Source organism: Syngnathus typhle, linkage group LG1 (genome assembly GCF_033458585.1).
Source record: "Syngnathus typhle isolate RoL2023-S1 ecotype Sweden linkage group LG1, RoL_Styp_1.0, whole genome shotgun sequence".
Lineage (NCBI taxonomy): Eukaryota > Metazoa > Chordata > Actinopteri > Syngnathiformes > Syngnathidae > Syngnathus > Syngnathus typhle.
Window position 1 is genome coordinate 7955612 of NC_083738.1, and position 19157 is coordinate 7974768.

Consider the following 19157-nt stretch of genomic DNA (forward strand, 5'->3'; position numbering starts at 1 on the left):
CCATTTGAATAAAATGTGACTGATATTTTTTTCTTGACAAACTCGTATAAATTGATCAATCGCAATTGTGTATCTATTGTTTGCATGTTTGGGTACCGTGCATGGAGAAATTGTGGCCAGTTAATGGAAATGCATTGTTGGAAACACAGCATGGCCTGACAATGCCTCGTTTGTATGCATTCACGCAACTATGTAGAAGCTAATATGGGGTGAAGCCACAAGCAAGTTTGGCTTCCATCTCTGTTCTATACATAAATATATCTTTTTCTGTCCGGTGAGGACTAAATCCATTAAAACACCAATGCTAGGCTACTTTTCATGTGAAACGACAGACTCCTTGCAGCTCTTAGCGGACCAACAAGCATGAACATTCTCAATTTTTAGATAGAGAGTGTTACAAAGTAGTTGAATGATTGTATTCATACACTTGATTATGACACACAACCTTGACCATCATGAGTTTAGTGAAATCCCAGGACTTAGCCACAGCGTTGCCAGGAGATTTATGTCCTTTGCTAGGCAACTATGTGTTGCTTAAATGTTTCAATACACTCATTGTATTCAACGTTATTGTATTAGATTATATTGGACAGAGATGTCTATGCATTGTGACCTTGTATTCTGAGGTGCATAATCCCTTCCTTTATAATGCAGCTACATTAACAGTAACGCGGCGGCCGTGAATCAGGCGGCAGAGCAGGTATTTCAGTAACTAGAGGGCCGGCTGTTCAAATCCTGCTGTCTGTGTCATGGGTCGTTGTGTCCTTAGGCAAGACACTTTACACACGTTGCCTGAAGTGCTAATCACTGGTATATGCCGGAACCTTCCCCTGGACAGCTGGGGCTACAGAAGGGCATTTACCATCACCAGAGTGTGAATGAATACTGTATCCACTAGGGGTGTAAAGAATAATCGATATAATGCTCTACGATTTATTGGCATCGATGCTAAACGTAAACATCTAATTATATCGCCGCGTTTTAGACGCGACTTTATTTTGAAATCCAGTTCATTGTTGCTCGCTTCCGCTTTCCGGGAGCAGTGCGCGGCGTTGTGTTGTGAGCAGAGCAGAGCAGGCACGTGAAAGGGGAGTCGACAACTAGTACGCGGCTCCTGGGCTGGTGCTATGGCTAGTGTCTAAAAAGACGAGGAAATTTGCTCCCCTTTAAGCTTCAAGTCATTCGTTTGGAAGCACTTTGGATTCCAAAGAAAAGATGGCTCAAAGGACAAGACACGTGCAGTTTGCAAATCCTGCCATTCGGTGATCAAATATTCAGGGACCACAAATCTCTATATTTATATTTAAAGAAAAAAGACGACATCAAAGTTCAGTGTTAAAATAAGCACTTTGTATACTACAATACTCTTGTAATTTCCTAAATAAAGAGTTTGCAGTACCTTGTTGATTTTGCGTATGAATTGTTATAAATCAGGATATTGTTCTATATTTTTTATTTAAAAATAAAAAAATATCGATTGTAGAGCACTATATCGTGATATATCGTGAATGAATCGCAGCAGGCTTTAAGATATCGGCAAATATCGTATCGTGGTCCTTTGTATCGATATGATATCGTATCGTGACAAAACCCGCGATTTACAACCCTAGTATCCACTATAAAGTGTCTGAGTGTCCAGAAAAGCTCTTCGAAAAATGTGATAAATTATTTTATTTCCTTGTACATATTGTTCATGACATTCAATAAAATAAACATAAAATAAAAAGTTAAAAATCTTAAGGATTGTTTTTTGCAATAATTATCGTGATGGGAATTTGGAACCAGAAGCAGACAGGACTTTTAAGTGGTAACGTAAAAGTCTATATATGCAAAAGTATTGGTACACATGGGACCAAAATCTCACAGCACACCACTTAGTGAAACAATTAAAAAAATGTGGCTATAGGTAGTACATGTAAATTGTATGTTTTTTGACATCTAATGGAAGAGAAATTATTTGTTCTGTCACTACCGTAATTTTCGGACTATAAGTCGCGTTTTTTTTCATAGTTTGGGTGGGGGGGCGACTTATACTCAGGAGCGACTTATATACATATATATGTTTTTTTTCGCTTTTTTGGGCATTTTATGGCTGGTGCGACTTGTACTTCGGTGCGACTTATAGTCAGAAAATTACGGTACATGTGATTTGGCATGATGAATTAACAAACAGCTTGTTATAATTAAAAAAAAAAAAAGTCCAAATATTTGATAGTAGATTATTTCCTCAGGCACACCTGATGATCTCGCACATCACAATTATTGTGTCAGGGCACACTGGTTGAGCATCATTGCATGAGACATTCTGAACGCACCAATCAGAGCTTAAATTGAAAGACGAAACAGTGACAAAATAAAGAAGCATAGTAACTGACAACCTCATCATAAATCCAAACAGCCACAACAACAAGACCATTATGTAGAGTGTAGACGGGGTTGGACAGTTCTGCGAGTATTGTGTGGACTCCTATATATGAATGATGATGAATAATGCCCCCTTTTCCAGAACATCAAAATGGATTGAAATAGAAATGGTTGCTGAAATAGGACAGGGTGTTCCTTCATGCATCATTCCTTCACAAAGTTTTAAGGACATTACTGCCCTTCCTAGTGCAAACATACAAAATTTGAAATACGAAATTTACATACATACAAATTTAAAATATCTTGCCTCTTTCATATCTGTAAAATATCCTACTAATTCCTGTCATAATGGGATCATCATAGTATTGAGTCATCTATAAATGTCGGGGCAGTCTTTGCAAACCTCTTTTACTCCTTTAAAGAACCTTCATGATGAAGAATTGTTGCCCACGGTATCACTTGCAAGCCTTCGACGCTCAGTGACAGAACACCTCTCAGACTCCATTTTGAGTCTGCTGCTTATTCAAGTCCTGATTGTATAACTGAATTTCCTCCCAACGTAGGAGTATTTGTCCACTTTACTGAGCTTCAAGATTAATCCTGACTTGTCAGTTGTTTTAAGACATATCGGTGTAGTGTAAATCATCATTTGCCAAAACACCTTTTCCCGAGCAATACATAAATATCTGAAGGATTGTGATTAGTCTTATTGCATTTTTGGGGGAATGGAATCCTACTAAAGTCCTCTCTTACTAGGATCCACATTTTACAATTGTTGAGTCATCTTAAAATATCAGTGCACTCTAAACCTTTACGACTCCATTTGTTCCGTGTGTTCATATTGACTGTGAAATATAAATTTCCACTCAAAAGATAATAAAGCATATTGGATGACTGTTTAGCACACAGCTTTGAGGTTGGGGGTTTAAATACAGGTTCCAGCCTTCCCGTGTGGAGTTTGCATTTTCTTCTTGTGCACCAAAGACTTTATATTCTCCGTATGTGTGAATGTGAATCGTTGTTTGTCTATAGGTGAGCAGGTGACCAGACCAAGACAGACAGTGTGCTGTGTAAAAAAATAATGAATGGAGTATAATGGAGTAAAGTGTACGTCCACTTTACTGAGCTTCAAGCTTGTCTTGACTTGTCAACAATATCCTTTCAACGTGTTTTCCCCTGAGGGGAAAGTCAATACGCCACAATACACCCTTGACCTGTGGACTAACCTGGCCCGTTCTTCTTTTTATCTTCAAACATACATTGATTTCCTCCCATTCCACTCGCCTCTCTCATATCTGTAAAATTGGGCAGAATTCAACAGTGATTTCGAGATAATAAAATAAAAGAGACGTTCACAGATGACGCTGTGGGATGAAACAGGTCCAGCCACCAACAAATGTCATATGATTGTGGATATAGTCACGATTTTTGCAAAGTGAATTATTAAATGCAAATTCCAAATTGCGGGATGATTAAAAATGTTATGATGTTAATAGTAACCACTGTTGGGGTAACAAGTTACAATTGTAATGCGTTACAGTCAAAATAACATATAGGTAAAAACAAAGTAACATATGTTACTTGTGAATTTTTAAAAATATTATTACAGTTACTGAGCCCAGTAAAAGATAATAAAATATCGGGGCTACAAGACGCAAATGCAAAAAAAAAAAAGAAATGAAGAAAAAGAAAAACATTTACTATTTTACGGTCTTTCATTATGTTATTAGTTAACTGAACCTCATCTCCTTCAGCATAACTGGCAACTCATTTCGTAGAAGCCTGTGTTGTGGAAAGATTGGAATTTCTAGACACCGGTGTTTTGTCCAAACCATAATAGCTGACTTTGGGCAAGGGGGCAGAGTATACCATAAACTGGTCACCAACGTATAACAGGCCACATGTAGACAAACAACCAGTTTTCACACCTCACAGTGAATGTCCTTGCAAATACGTTCTGAATTACTCAATCATAGTATGCAATACGTTTTGCCACAGAAGGAAAAAAATTAAGAGTTTTTTAACTTAAAGCCATTGAGTCACATTTAGGGTTCAACTGATGATTACATGCACGCATGGAACACACACACACACACACACACACACACACACACACACACATACAAACACGACAGTCATTACCCCTGTGATTGTTTCAGCCATAATTACAACCCTTGCAGCATCCATAAAAATACAAAACAAATTTGGTGATAATTAGCCCACAGGAACATGCCCCACCTGGCCTTGTACTGGTCATTGGAATACTTTAATTTAGATCTGTGGTAGATTCTCAGGTGTTAACAAATGTTGAATGCAGGTAAGTGGAGTCTTGTTTGTTGAAGACGGTTTACTTTTAGTGCAAAATGCTTCTTCAGTTATATTCTTTATGTTTGAAGTCACCCTATATACTGTGTAGTGCACCTTTGGAGGGTGTTTCCCTTCATGGTGGTCAAAATAGAGTCATTGCTATCAGGCAGGCTGGTGAATGACCATCCTGGATAACAACTGTTCATCTGTTTTTTGGATTAAAGTTGAAACTTCAAACAAGTCCACCTGAAAATTTGTTGATAAATATCTCTTCATTCTCCACCTTTGACCAAACCTTACCTAAGGATCATGCTTGCATGCTTTTTAATTCAATAATGTATCGCCATACTGTACCGTATTTATTTTATATTGCAGCCATGGGCAACCTCTGCATTTTCTTTAATATCCCCAGAGATCCATTCAACTTAGCAAGCCCAGCTGCAAATAACTCTGGAAATCACACCAGAATCAAAAGACATAAAATGGCCTTTGGCCATAAGCACAACAAATATATTGTTGGTCCAAAACAACACATTTAAAATGTATGACCTTCACATACATGTGCAAGTCACAAGTACTTTTCAAAATCTTAAAATTTATTAGGGTGATAAATATTTCTCACTAATCATAACACAAAAAAAGTAGTTTATCTCCAAAAAATTAACTGAACAATAATAATTTAAGAACATGAAATGAATAAATATTCTTAAATTACACCTAAATCTCGATTGTAGTCACTCCGATCCTATGTGACTTTCTGTCCAACCCAGTTTGGTCATGGGCCCCATTTTTTTTTGTCATAAATACATTTTCAAGTAGTATTTTAAATGGAGGATATAAGGACCGTATGAAGCTAAATGACTAGCGCGTCGACCTTAACGCTGAATTTTTGTGACCAATTTAAAGGAGTCAGGCTGTTTGATCTTTATGACTGCTTTATTACGGTGTTACGGATAGCAAGGATAGCTTTCGGGGTTAACGCGATTACCAAATTCTGGACCCCAGAGCCCGCGTAAAATCGAGATTTAGATGTATTCGGAAGAATTCAATAGTTTTTTTTGTTTTCTTAACTAACATTTATATGACTGTTTATAGCTCTGCAGTTTCAACTCAATTCAAGCCCAAGTCGTGGTTCCATGTCTCTTTGAATAAGGTCAAAAGAAAGTATACTGCTACATCATCGACATCACATAAATCAGGGATGAACGCATAATGGTGAGGAGTTGACAAAGGGCAACTGAGGGCAAGGACAGCCATTGGAGAGACTGTCCTCTTTGATCCATCCTCCCTTTGCCTCCTCTACTCTGTTGTGGCGCTGACCCTACTCCCATGCTGACCCAAAAAGACAAGAAATGAAGAACCACATATCGTCAACCACACACCCTATTATCTATGTTGTTCCACAGTTATGAGGAGGCTCAAACACAGACTTCCCCAAGGCGCTCAACTCTCCACCCATCTCACAGGCTAAGACAAGATTTGCTCATTCATGAATCATACAGGGGATCTTCTTCTGATCACTCATGGTTCTTGCCATTCCCTTTGTTCCATCACAGTTACAAACGCAATAAGAGTCATGATAAGAGTACCTCAGATATGCTACCAGGGAACCTTATACTGAATATGGTGTATATTCACACAAAACATGCTAAGATATAGTCCCTTCAACCCACCCAGGGATAAAACAACAACAGAAACAATACATACAGAGACTGAAGCAATATCTATTTTTGACAATGCATGTTTTTTCTCTTTATAAGGACAACTATAACTAATTCCTAGCCACTCCCCATCAACTTCGCATTAGGTTCTATTATTTAGGTGCATGGGAAAAAAGGGCTGAATGGTGATTGCGTGATCAAATACATTCAATCTTAAAATGCAATTTTCTAATTGTAACATACTCTTTAACTGGATGGCCGCATAACAGGGGGAGTAGAACCGCTCAAAATAGAGAATTTTATGGTATTCTATTTACTATTACTACTACTACTACTACTACTAATAATAATAATAACAATAATAATAATTGTTCCCAGTTCAGAGGGTGCGGGTTCAATTCCACCTCAGGACAACCATGTGTGGAGTTTGCATGTTCTCCCTGTGCCTGTGGGTTTTCTCCGGGCATTCCAGTTTCCTCCCAAAACATGCATGGTAGGCTGATTAAGCACTCCAAATTCCCCATAGGTGTGAGTGCGGGTGTGGATGGTTGTTCGTCTCTGTATGCCTGGTGATTGGCTGGCAACCGGTTCAGGGTGTCCCCCGCCTACTGCCTGATGACTGTTGAGCTAGGCTCCAGCACACCCGTAACCCCCGTGGAGACAAGCGGTACAGATGATGTATGCATGCATGCATGGATGCATGCATGGATGGATGGATGGATGGATGGATGGATGGATGGATGGATGGATGGATGGATGGATGGATGGATGGATGGATGGATGATGGATGGATGGATGGATGGATGGATGGATGGATGGATGGATGGATGGATGGATGGATGGATGGATGGATAATATTCACACGGTTCATCCGTTCTGGAAAATTAATATATAACGTCCAAACCCGCGATGGCCTCCTTGACTCAAGGTGAACATGAGCCACAGCTGCATCAAGTGCATCTAAAAAGCCATAAATTAATTTTCATGCAATTTCAATAATATAATGCTATTTATTCATGTTGGCTTGACTGAATACATGATGGATAACATTCGTTAAAACTGTGGTTCTATGACAATCAAGCAGGTCCTGTTAATCATAATAGAATCCTAAATTAAATATATTCTATTGCTTTTAAAAGCGGCGTTAAAACAAAGCACTACCTTAAAGAAAAACCTATAAACACTATCTTCTATGTGCAATTATTTCTAATATATCTACTGTTGGTGATTTTCCTTACCATCCATTTGAGAGGAAGAAATGCTGCAGAACAATGCCTGTTGTGCAAGCTAATCACGAGCTAAAGAGCTGCACTGTTAACAAGCCTATATTTACGTGACAGTAGACCGGCTTCCATCCGACTTGGTGTACAAAAGATTATCGCTAGGATACTATCGCTCGAATGCTTTTCCGCTCTGTCGTTGCCCACAGAATAATTCATGATGACCTGCTTTGTCAAAGCAATACAGAGTAGTTACGAATGACAATAAGTGAGGTGACAACTGGATTTCCAAATCCTGCGATCATTTCCTCTCACTGCACCTTCATAAAGTAGGTGAGCAGAATGATCCCAATCGTTTGCGTGGACGTATCATCGCTACTTAGCCCAAAATACGCATATTACTTGCAAATCATAATTAGGCCATTTGGTAAGTATTGTACACAGGTACAATAGTACCTAGGTTGACTGGTTATTATAATTACTGCTAAGTTCGTTTTACAACTGTTTAGTTACTAAGTTGCTCAAGTGCATCTTTGAAGTCCATAGCTTAATAAGAAAATAGAGAGATGTGTCAACACATTTGTTCCTGAGTTATGGAGATTGACATAATTGGATCATACTGACTTTATCTTTACCTTGTATGAAATGTCACATTTGTCTCTGGATTTCTTACCTATAGAATTTCTATTTCAACCAAAATGATTGACTAACATCGAGGGATGGGTAAAAACAAAGAGGGGTTGGGCAACATCCTAGAACCCTGCTTGGGCAACTAAAAAGTTCTTTGGAGAAAAACAAAATCGGTTAGTTGTTAATTTTCACAAGTCATAATCTTATTGAAAAGAAAATGAAGGCCAAATGCCTCTTGGAATAGATTTTAGTTACAGAAGATTCTTGGCTTTACAATTAAAATGATCAAAAACATTTTGCACACAAAAAAAGAGACTCTGGAAATGGGGTTGAGCATCTGTTTGGATGGAGGCAGCACACTCAGTTATCTAAAACATTGGCAGCAGGTCTACATTGGCCATGAGAAGTTCCACGACACTGGGGTGACCGGGTGGTGACAGAGCAAATGTCCAATTGTCAGCACAAGTGCACACACTTACTGTACAGGACACACGTCCATAACATATGCACTCCTTGACTCCTTATTTTTTCTTAAGACACTCATAAATAGCTTTTTTTTTAGCAGCATTCTTAAGTTGGTAAGACGATTGCCATTGCAGAGCCTGATCATCTGCCTGGGTAATCTATCTTGCAAAGTGATTGGGTGGCTGCATGATGAATAACCTCTGCTCAGGCAGAAATGGTTCACAGTGAATGACTAACAATAAAATCTAATGTATTGCATATTTGTGATCATTTACATATGTACCACTTCCCCTGTACAAATGAATCTTTACCGAAGGGTTAATTTGGTCAATCACACAGACATGGATGAACATTTAACCTGTTTTCAAACATAAAATGGTAAATGGCCTGCTCGGATTTTGTGAGGGCCCTCCGTATATGTCGAAATACTTTAAATGAGCAGTTGATGTGTTACACCAAGCTGCCAAGCCTCATATTACCAAACGTATATCTGCAGGGAGTGGAGGTTTCGAATTTAGCACATGCATACATCACATCAATGTCACTCGACAAAAGCAGCCCATTTATATCGCTGACAGCTCGGCTGAGGCCAAATTGTGAAAGCTGAAGTGTGTCTGCATACTCCCGCATGCATGCACACATGGTTGTGTATGCAGAGGGAGAGAGTGGGAGATAGATATGCAGAGAAGAAAATAAACAACATTACAGAGAGAGACAGAGTGCTCTGAGGCAGTGTTAAAGCCAGACCTAGAGGAGTTTGCAGTTATTTACATATGCAGATTTCAGTGACCCCAGATCCCTTCCCTCATCATGAGAGCCCAATTAAAACTCCCCTCATTTAATGTTTACCTTAATTAAACCTAACAACTAACGGGTTTCCAAAGTCCTATCGGTGCCTTTTCAATTAAGCATTTCACGTGACAAAGGTTTCTAAAATAAAGTCTCAAGTGAGTCAAAGAAGTCCACCACAGGCCAAATAGATTGAAAATATTTCCTGTGCATGTTCTTTTTTAGTTCTGTAGATTTACAGTCATTGGAATGTTTTACTGAGTATGTTATTTTCCTTGTTTTCAATATATTAACATGGCATATGTGGATGTTGTTCTCCAGCAATTCAACCATCAGCGTTCATACTGGTCAGCAGATTGTTGAGTGAGACCCTGCAGACCATTATCCATTTATCGCTGCCAGAGTACCAGATCATTGGTCTGACAGGACAGGGCACTGTGCCATAGAACAATAGTCTTTACAACTGGAACCAAGAGCAGACTAATGTCCAGTACAAGCTCAGCTGCTTTAGCATCCATTGTAGTCAACCTAATGGCAGGTACATATTGCACTGTTATACACTAATAAATAACAATAATAATAACCAGCTCAGTGGCCTAGTGGTAGAGTGTCCACCCTGAGACTGGAAGGTGTGGGTTCAAACCCCAGCCGGGTCATACCAAAGACTATAAAAATGGGACCCATTGCTTCCCTGCTTGGCACTCAGCATTAAGGGTTGGAATTGGGGGGTTAGATCACCAAACGATTCCCGAGCGCGGCACCGCTGCTGCTCACTGCTCCCCTCTCCCCCAGGGGATGGATTAAAATCACACGGGGATGGGTTAAATGCAGAGGACAAATCTCACCACACCCAACGTGTGTGTGACGATCATTGGGACTTTCACTTAACTTTAACTTAACTTTAATAATACATTTATTAGTAGTAATTTCTACAATGATTCTGAAGGAGTGTCTCACTGATGTCGTATTTATGAATAAAATACAGAAGAAAGCTGTGTTTTGATCAAATTCACCAATAACATCACACCATCCACAACTGGAGCCCTATTTTGGTGCTCAACCCAAGTGTTGCGCAAATCTCAGTCTAACTGTGCACATGGGCAAGGGGATTTTGGAGGGAGGGGGGTATTTTCCTATAATCACGCATGTGGAAGGGAGCCATTGTGCGTAGTTCTGAAAAAGAACATAGCCGAGCTCTTTTGCCATCCAATTGAAGTGGCTCCCCTCACTCCCTTCAATTTCAGCACAGAGAGAGGCAGCATGGCATGTACATCCAGGAGATGGGCATTTGCAAAGTAAAAAATATTACAAGGTCTCGCAGATGATGATAGGTTAGCCGCTGTGGTTGGCCACATGGAAAGTCATTCATCCCTGATCCTGCAGACTCAATTACTACATTACTTTGCATTTGTGAAAATTTGCACATTTCCCACAGAACCAAAACTTTATTCATCTAGTAAATCCATCCACCCAGACTTCTAGCCATGGTGGACCTGCCAAGACAAGCAATACATCTTCACGATGGCCTGTATGATAACTATGATTAGCAGAATAAAAATAAAGCAGGAGACAACTTTTTTCCAGGCAAAAGTTCCATCCAATCACAATGTTGTGTGAGATGAAAACGTCCTATGATTTATTTTCTCCTTTTTTTGCCATTTTATCATCTGTTCTTTCATAGAAACTGCTGTGTTTTCTTAAGGCATGTCAGCTGAACAAAAAAGAAGGAAATTACCGTATTTAATATCCTTTTTTCCATCCTGAATGCCATTTCCTTTTCAGTCCAGTTAGGTCATCATAACATTTGTAATGCCTCTTCAAAACACATACCTCCAATGCCATCACACACATAGCCCCCTTCAACAGTGTGTGGGTTTCTGAGAGCATGCGCGTGTGTGACCATACATGCACCTATGTGTTGTCCACCCCCAGTTAGTCTCTCCAGTTCACTGTAAACCACTCTGGCTTGCTCTAATCTCTCAGTACGCTGACGGAGCTATTGTTCCTTTTGGCTTTCAGTGTTTTCATGTGCCACTCACCCTGCTCCCTGCTTATATTAAAATATGCTAAAAGCGCTTGAAGCTAAAAACAGATCAAGGCCTGCTTATGCCATTGTTTATTTAAAAAAAGCTCGGCTCTCACCTCTTCCACTGTGTAGGTGATTGTCGAGGTTTGGCTATATGACTGCTTATTAAATTGGAAAGCATGGTAGCCGAGCTCTGTTTATGTATACAGGCAGCCTATAGGCAGGCAGTGGACAGCATGAAATGAAAGCTGCAACTGATGTTCTGATTCAATGACTGTTGCCATGGCAGCAAGATGATAATGGAGAAGGGTGTTTGAATTCACACACTCACACGCAGGGATGGCAAGGGGCGGGGGGTAGATAGATACCAAAAAGACTCTGTCCTCTTCTCACACATGAACACAAAAGCCAAGCAATGCCCATCAAGCGGCTGTGCAGTCCAGTAATCTTTCCTTCGGACCAGTGGACTGTTAAGGTCCATCATTAGGAAAACGGGGGTTTGTCCACATCTCTGACAGCTTGTCAACACGGCTAACGACGTGATGAGACCACCATTAAAGGAGCAAACCATCAAAACTCTGCTAGAATCAAACATATGGGTGATCCACGGAAGCTCCGCAGCTTCTTATGGATGCCCGATCGGCAGGTTCAATAAAAACGGTTTCTGGCTCCAGTGGATGGGTTTATAGTGTTTCCTCTGGCCAAGCATGGCACCGGGGTTAAGTTGATCATCTCTCATTCTAGTAAAATAGCCAGGGGAGTCTGTGTACCACTAGATCAACTCTACAACTTAAAGACCCTAAACGTTACAGCTCAGATGATCGATATGGCACTGAGCAATGTTCTTTACGAGCTAATAGACAAATCCATTACTGCAACCCCCCCAGGGCCTTGGGGAGGCAAAAAGTGAGGTTGAGCATGTGGCCGTTTGTCTGCTGTTGCCACTTAGACTGCCACTCACATAGGCACAGATGCACGCAATCACACTCGGAAAGTTATGCCGGGTGGAACAGGAGCATGTCTGCATGCATGCTTGTACGGTTTGATTGGCACATCTGCAGATGTCTTTATCTCCGAGGGCATTGCAGATTCACAACTCAAGAAGGTTATCACGACCGCAGTAATGCCAAAAGAAGATTTCTGTCTTCAAACATCAGAAGGAGAAAGCCATGAAATCCTTCTCATTCACACTGCTTAACGAGACTTATCTGACATTGCCGGATAAGAGCGCTTACATGAAATATTTGTAATTCCCTCTCTGGCTAATTAGAAGTCTGTAGTCTGAATAATTCTCAGAATTGTGCCATGAAGAAGCGAAATCGGGAACATCAGATTCCCTGCTGACACACGGCGTAAATTCTCGTCTTTTTTCACCAAACACTATCACATAATCTGACGAAAGAATTCATTTGGTTGCAACATTTGTCTAACATTTGCTCACCAACAAACGTTTTATCATTTTTGTATGCTATCTTTAAGCCGTATGCTTGTTGATTAATGGGGTTAGCCCAGTTTTGTTTAGTTCTTTCCCTTCGACTCAGGCACTTTTGTTTGTGTCTTCTGTGCCTAACCTCCAGCAACTCATAGACAGTATAGAAATAAGAGAGATGATGGAGAAAAAAAAACTGACCATGCTTATTAAGGATATGACAACCCTTTTTGACATACTGTATGGCACTGAAAACAACCATTGGATTATTCGTTTTTGCTTTCCCCTTGACAAAGACAAACAGCTACAATAGGAACTAAGAAAAAAATGAGTTTAACAGACAGTTTCCTGAGCATCGAGATGGGAAACATCTCTTTCTTGTTTGAGAATTAAAGTTGAGGTAATACAATTATGTTTTAAAAATCTAGATCGATCGATCGATCGATCGATCGATCGATCGATCGATCGATCGATAGATAGATAGATAGATAGATAGATAGATAGATAGATAGATAGATAGATAGATAGATAGATAGATAGATAGATAGATAGATAGATAGATAGATAGATAGATAGATAGATAGATAGATAGATAGATCGATCGATCGATCGATCGATCGATCGATCGATCGATCGATAGATAGATAGATAGATAGATAGATAGATAGATAGATAGATAGATAGATAGATAGATAGATAGATAGATAGATAGATAGATAGATAGATAGATAGATAGATAGATAGATAGATAGATAGATAGATAGATAGATAGATAGATAGATAGATAGATAGATAGATAGATAGATAGATAGATAGATAGATAGATGTGACCTTTAACCTGGACAACTGATTTGGAAAAATAAATGACAAACTCTTTGAGAGGGGAAATAAAAATAAACAAATAGGATGATGTAACACACTGATGTGTGTGCACATCTTTTTAGAACTGCGGATGTGGCTGTTTTCAGAATTAACCAAACATCCACACAATCAAACCCATTTTAAATGGGACTCATCTGCCACTATTTAAAGTGCTTCAACGATCTATACCTAATTTAATTATTTTAACCCTAAATGAAGTTCAAATGTTCTATTTGGGTTTTACTGCTATTTGTGCAATCACAATCGTCTAATAACATGTGCCATCATCTGAGGAAAGTTCCCGCAGCATTAGAGGGATTTCATTCATTTGACTTATGTGTGAAATTATTAACACGTTATATCATTTCACGTTATTTTCACACTAAACTGCATGAGGGCGCTCTAGGCCTGTGGAATAATTGGAACTGCCACTGACGATGAGTCTGACCTAAGCCACATAGAAGAGGAAGCGCTGCATCTTCAACTTTCGGGGTTAGCAGAGTTGTTTATAAGTAACACAGAGGATGAAGATTTGGTGGGATTTAATGATTTCGATAAACTTGTTAGCATGTTGTTTATGCTATAGTTATTTAAATAACTCTCAATATGTTACGTCAGGAACGTTCTCAGTTTCTTGTTTGAGTGTTTATGTAATGTTAGCATACCGTACCTTCAACCTGTTGTTGCCTATTCTATTTTTATTTTAAATTACCTTTCAAGATGACATATCTGTTCTTGGTGTTGGATTCTATCAAATAAATTTCCCCCCAAAATGTGCCTTACACAATGCGACTTATATATGTATCTTTCTTCTTTATCATGCATTTTATGGCTGGTGTGACTTATACTCCGGAGCGACTTATAGTTTGGAAAATACGGTAACTGTTTCAAGTGTGTAGGGTAATCACATACTTACTGTAGCGACAATATATACAGTATATTATGTGTCTCCTTCACCAAGACCTATACCTTTAAATAATGGGGCATTTAAGATTGTTTGTTCACAGGCTATACACATTCATGTGACAGTTGAGGTGCATTTGATTGTCTTCGACTGTTCTTAAATTAAAGGTTGTCTGTCTTTGCATGTGTCTTATGAATAAATGGTGACACACTGGAGACTGCGTCGTCTGCCTTTCTCCCAAAGTCAGCTGAGCCGCTGATCTTGAACTGGGTTTGGTGTTGTTTTTGTTCTTGATTTTAGTGAATATGGATTAGGAAATCACCAGGTTCAATCAGAACACATGGCGAAACTCTGTAAAGTAAGACACAATCAAGATAGATTCACTTGTAACGTATTTCAACAAAGTTCAATCTCATGTCTCCTGTGAGCACTAGGGGTGTAACGATTCATCGATACACATCGATTAATCGATATAATGCTCTACAATTTGTTGGCATCGATGCTAAACGTAAACATCGATATATATCGCCCGTTTTTTACCTTGGACATTAGACGCAACTTTATTTTGAAATCCAGTTCATTGTTGCTTGCTTCCTCTTTCCGGGAGCAGTGCACGGACGGCGTGTTGTGTTGTGAGCAGAGCAGGCACGTGAAAGGGGAGCCGACAACTACGCGGCTCCTGGGCTGGTGCGATGGCTAGTGTCCAAGAAGACGAGGAAATTCGCTCCCCTTTGGGCTTCAAGTCATTCGTTTGGAAGCACTTTGTAATTTCCTAAATAAAGAGTTTGCAGTACCTTGTTGATTTTGCGTATGAATTGTTATAAATCAGGATATTGTTCTACATCAATCGTAGAGCACTATATTGTGATGTATCGTGAATGAATCACAGCAGGCTTTAAGATATCTGCAAATATCGTATTGTGATTCTTTGTATCGATATGATATCGTATCGTGACAAAACCCGCGATTTACAACCCTAGTGAGCACTACAATAAATGTAATTGTTCTGGAATTTTGCACAAAAAAAAACAGTTTTCTAAATTGTAATTTGTCACCTTTCTACCAGATGACACAAACAACATAAGTTGAAATCTGTCAAAATAAAGCATGGTTTGAATGCTATTGCCTCAATTCGATGTGATTGCTAACTTGGGAACACTAAATAGTCGAAGCAATTTCAAAACCCATTTTCCTCCAACCATTACCTGAAATCTCAGTCGGAAAAGGAACACCATAATATATCAAGAATCAACAAATATGAGAAGTCAAATTTGAAAAGCAAAATAATGGAAGTGAAAGCGGAATTAAGTGCTTACGCGGACCAAGGTAATTGCATTGATATTTGAGAGATCCTTTAATTTGATGGGATTTGCAGGTGTCTTCTAATCTCACTTCTCATAAGAAGAAGCATAAAAAGAACAGTGTGTTAATGCGGGGAGGTAGTCTGCACCACACCAGGATGTCAGTGGAAAAAGATGAGAACAAAGGTGAATCCATAAAGATAGACATTGGCCTTGAAATAAAGAACGGAAAAACTGGTCACTTAATTTGCATTTCATTTTGGGAGTGCTGTAACCAACATTTCAGAGTCATGTGTTCTTCCACAGCTCAGGATTTCAATCCACTAGTATCAAATCTAAATGGTCCCCCACATCATTTTCCTCCTAAATTATTTCACTTAACTTTCACTGACAATGCATTAGAAGTACTGCAGGGTGCAAGTAGTAGTTTTTCCCCATTAATCTGTCTTTTAGAGATGAAAGTAATTTCTTCTTTTTTTCTTTTGTGTTGTGTGCTATTTGTGTTTTCATTGCAGACACTGTAGATGTGTCTAATTCAGGAAGAGTTGGGTCTGCAGCAACATCTGACTGGATGAAGGCAGAGCCAGATTAAGATGGGAGACGTACTGGTCAGTAATGTATGTCGTATGAAAAATACATATGTTGCTAGGAATGGGCTAAATTCTTTTTGAATTTTGAATTCCTGTATTAAAGTCAAAGTCAGCTTTATATTTTAACTTTTTTTTGTATTCCATTTTTTTAATAATGTGCATGGCCAAGTTAGTTTGATGATGTGCTCCTTTTTTCTTTTAAATTTAATTATCATGCACACTTCAACAAAAATGTGGATTTCAAATCTTCTTTTCTCTGTATATGCTAACTGATCAGACATGCACTACAATTTTGTAATGTCCAAGAATTTAAAATCTTTACTTGGGGACCTTTATCAGATATGGGATTAAGATGCGATTAATTAGATTAGCTAATTACAAATCTGAATTAGTAAATAATTAGCAGTAATTAGTTAGATTATTTTTTCTAATCACCTGACAGCACCAAAAATGTGTGTGTGTGTGTGTGTGCGTGTGTGTGCGTGTGTGTGTGTGTGTGTGTGTGTGCGTGTGTGCGTGCGTGCGTGCGTGCGCGCAAATGGCATTATATGTACTTTTCGTGAATCAAAAAATATTTTTTACATATATATAAAAAAAATATTTTTTACATATGTATATGTAAAACAAAAAAATATATATACGTAAATACGTATATATATTTATATTTGTTTTTTTGTTTTAAATGTACGTACGTATATGTATGTATGTAAATAAAAAAATTACAATGAGTGCTCTTTCCAAAAGATTTCATTGTGATCTGAACAGATGTTGCTGTTGAATTGTTCTCACCCAAATCTGGTTCAACAATAAGGCCTTTAGGCTTTCTTTCCTTTGGTCATAACACCGCAAGTGCCGTGCGCATGTGCCTGTGAGAGTGTCAGTGGTAAACTTCAGCTGAACCTTATTTTGTCTTTTGTACTGCCAATCTCCTCCACCCTAACATTGCACTCTGTCATCAATATGGAGAGGTTGATATTTTTACGAGTTTGTCAGCAGGCTTGACTGATGCTCTGAAATGCCTTCAGCCATCTTCAAGGGAATTGTCACACTCGGACATACAGTACAACTCCTCAAAGCACACACGCAGTCACATGGACACACACACATACGGACTCAAACACTGCCTTAACCTTTTTATAAATGACTTATACATAAAACACAGGCAGGCATGTATTGACATTTAAAACGTAGTCTTTTTCTTTCTATTTCCCTCATAAGACACCAACAAAACATACATTGACAAAACTGACTTGCTACCTTCAATCAGACAAGGACCAAATGGATTTCTGGTAGTTTTAAGTGGAAATCGTGAAAAGAAGAGGATATGCTTTGAAAACAAAGGAAGTCCAAGGTCTTTCTTTTTTAAAATGTACTTTTGTTTAGGGAACAATGTAAGCTTTTTGATTCCACCCTGTTTACACCTAAATGTTTTTTTTTTTTTTTTGCGTGGCTCTTACTTTTATTATCGACGAAAGCGGAGGGGAGTATTCGACTTTGTTGTGGCGAGAAGTGTGACATCCATAAAGTATTTCCTATTAGAGGATGCCACGCATGGACACACCTGGCCACGTGTCACAGTGGGATGGACAGGAAGTGGATGAGAATAAATGAGAGCAGAGGAATAAAGGTTGCCAAGTAACAGATAGCAGCAGTTCAAGAGAGTGGTGAAGTACGAGTAAAAAGAAATAGAAGAGCTAGAATAGGTCAGGTTCAGAAAGCCACTGGACATTTAGTCCTTCATATAACTCATAAAATCCACACATGAACTAGCTTTCATGGTGCATGGCAGCAGTTCAGCCAATTGCTTTGAACATGTAAATCCTCTCGTCTCACCTGCGCCACCTCCATCCGTAATTGCTGTTCTCTTCTGCATGCCTGTCTATCTTCCTCCTTACGTTTGACCCCGTAAGATGGAGGGTCTCATCCTAAATGATAATTATTTTGGTCCATATGCACACAGCCATCACAAATTGATTACCGTGTAATGCTCCAAGCACTTCCACTCCCTCCCTCTCATTCGCTCCCCTTCCGCTGTGTGATTTTGCATTAGGCCGACTCCATTTCCAATCAGGCTGTCATTAAAGTGCACCCCTGGGTGCATCCCAAACAAAAACAAGCACACCCTAAAGCTGTTCCTACATAATTTTTGTCTTATTCCACTCCACTTCAGCCCTCTTTGTTGAACATAGTTTCCTCTTACCTGTTTTTCCATCATTCTGTTTTATACGCATTCTAATCACATATACACATTACTATTTGTATTCACTCATTAGCATTTTTGTTCACACTGTCTCTACCTTTTCCCTTTCTCTTCATCATTCTCACCCCCTTTATGTTATCTGCAGCTTCTGAATACGTTCCACTTTTTTTGTAGCACATAAACAGACAGTGCCCTTGGGGAGGTGTTGGAGAGCTCTGTCTTTGTTTGTGCGCATCTCTAACTAACTCTCCATCTGCAGGGAGCCAAGCCCGCCAGTGCAAGACAGATAGCTGGCTCAATCCCAAACGCCTTTCCAGTTGGGCTCATTTCTTTACCTTAACCTCACAATGTCTTTCTCCTTCCAGGATAAAGCCCTCCCTCTGAGACGAATGCCAGCAGCCGACATTCAC

General features: G+C 39.2%; 1 protein-coding gene across 1 annotated transcript in view; it reads right to left on the reverse strand.

The window, feature by feature from the left end:
• tenm1 (teneurin transmembrane protein 1) overlaps positions 1 to 19157 on the reverse strand; it is a 166236-nt gene that overhangs the window by 141374 nt on the left and 5705 nt on the right. The window lies entirely within an intron of this gene.